The sequence below is a fragment of the Hipposideros armiger genome, unplaced genomic scaffold (assembly GCF_001890085.2).
Source record: "Hipposideros armiger isolate ML-2016 unplaced genomic scaffold, ASM189008v1 scaffold_352, whole genome shotgun sequence".
NCBI classification, from domain to species: Eukaryota; Metazoa; Chordata; class Mammalia; order Chiroptera; family Hipposideridae; genus Hipposideros; species Hipposideros armiger.
Genome location: NW_017731702.1, coordinates 8,051 through 10,507, shown reverse-complemented (window position 1 = coordinate 10,507; position 2,457 = coordinate 8,051).

Genomic DNA, 2,457 nt, shown 5'->3' with positions numbered 1-2,457 from the left:
TTAGACTTAAAGTCAGCTTTCTTTAAAAAACAACAACGAAATAAAAACTCTATCCCCAGGGTTTTATCGTTTGAGATAGCTTCTATATGTGGCATCTTATTAGCACAACTTATACTTGATGCCATTGATAATCTTTTTAATTTTAAAAATTAGAACATGCTTATTATAATTTATCCAGGTGAGATTTTTGGTATTTCCATGAAGAGTTATATAGAACATAAATAATTTTGTGTTGAGCTAATCAAATTTTGCATTACATAGTCTATAAAATATAGAAACTTGCTGAAACTTTAATGGATTTATATATTTCAGTAATTTTTTACTTTGTTATGTGCTATCACAATTATCAAAAATTACTTGACTGGAACAGCTGTAGGCAATAGCATTAACATAAACTATTAATGAATTAGTCTGTAATGTTCTGAAGTGTTATTTCTTTGTTTAAATGCTTCCCTAACATTATAAGGTAATCACTACAATGATTTTGACCTAGGTCAATTACAAATGTTTGTGTAACTTCATTTGGCAGCAATTTGTAAAATATCAAAAATTCGATAGAAACTGTGTTAACTATGAAGAAATGAAATTATATGCCACATAGTAGGTACTAAAAAATATTTGTTGACAAATGAATGAAAAGATACAAAGATCTTATCACCTGCCTTTTGACCTAATTTATCACTTATTACCTGAACAATTAATCACTTATTCAAATACCTGAATATCAAGGACTTTGTCCCTGATCAGTGCAGGCACAACTGTCACACAGCTGAGACACTTCCACTTTTAGAGACAACTCCATAAGTACTAAAGATGAACTAACTCTAAATCACTCCCACTTCCAAAGTCCACCAATCCCTGAACTCCATGACTTCCCAAACCCTGTATAAGATCAGCAACTTGCTTTGATCAGTGATACCAAGATCTATTGATACAGATCTTCCTTGCTTACCAAATAATCCATTAAGTTTTTTGTTTAAAACTTTGAGTGGTGGCCTCTTTTTTGAGAGCCCCCGCCCTTTTTTTTTCTTGTTATCAGTTAGGCTACCAAATATAGCATCTGTGGATTGCATTATTTTACAGCCAGGTAGAAAGTCTTAATGGAACTATGATTTTATTATTTTCTTAGCAATTTCTTTTGTAGCAAATTTATATAAAACTCAACTAAATGAATATGGTTTCTGTGTCTTTTGTAAAATAGCTACTTAATTCATTGCTCAATAATAGCTAGTTAAATGCTCTTTATATAAATTCCTCTTAGAGTTTAATGCTAGGTAAAATTGTTTCTCCGGAGCAGATAATTTCCTTTTCCTTCAGCTGCCATGAATCTTAGCACTATTGTTTCTAATCAATTACAAGACTTATTTCTCACTTTAAGATTATGTTCTTAACCATAAACCACACATGACTTTCATTTACTTTTAAGTTTTTTGTTCCCATAATCCTTATTGCAATGATTTTATTGTACATGACTTTTGCTTAACCTGCCTTAAAAATCCATTTTTGGGAGTCAGCATGGAAAAATTTTATATTACATTTCCTTTTGAGAAACATTATTTGCAAATCCTTCGCTCTTTCTAGGAACTTGCACCTTTGATAATAATTCTTTAATAACTAGAATTCGGCAGCATTGTTTTAATGAAGTCTGTCAACTGAATTTATATTTTTACAAATCTTTTCTAACATTGATATTCTTCAGAGCAAAATTATGTTTGATAATATCAATTCTCAGTATAACTGCTGAAAGGTTAAGTCCCACAGCAGTTAATTGGCCAACTACACAATCGCCTTTGAAAGTACTATAACTTTAATCGCAATATTGTAATAAAATAAAAGGGAGCATCTTAACCTTGAAACATTGGTGTTAATAATGAGAATCAGAATGAACGTTTCTAAATGTTTACTTAATTCCTCCGTCCACCAAAGCAACAGATCAGTTAAAGCAATTGACATTCTATTTGGAAGAATAATTTTTACAACATATATAACAAAGAACACATCCCAAATATGAGACTAATTTTGAGCCTAATATAAATTTTATACTGCTCTACTCCAAGATCCTCACTATTCACACATACAACAACTGACATTGGGGTGCTTGGAAATAATTTGTGTGGCTGGGATCATAGTCATTGCTGTTATCATGGATAGGTTTTGCTTTCTATAATCAGCACAGATCCTATCAAGAGATGGAATAAACCATGGTGTGGTTTAAGGAAGTGATAAGAAGGGCTTATTACAACAAATATTTCTTTCATCCTGTCTTTCCTAGATGCCATCCTGCTTAAAACTGTGTCTTTAGAATTGCTGTGGGGAGGGGTGCAGTGGAAGAGAAATGTGGATGACTTCCTTCAAATTCTAATGAATTGTAATAAAAGATTAGACAAAACCTACATCATTAAGCTACATCAGAAGTTACTCTTTCTCTTAGTAGATACTCCTGGGGGATTTGCCATA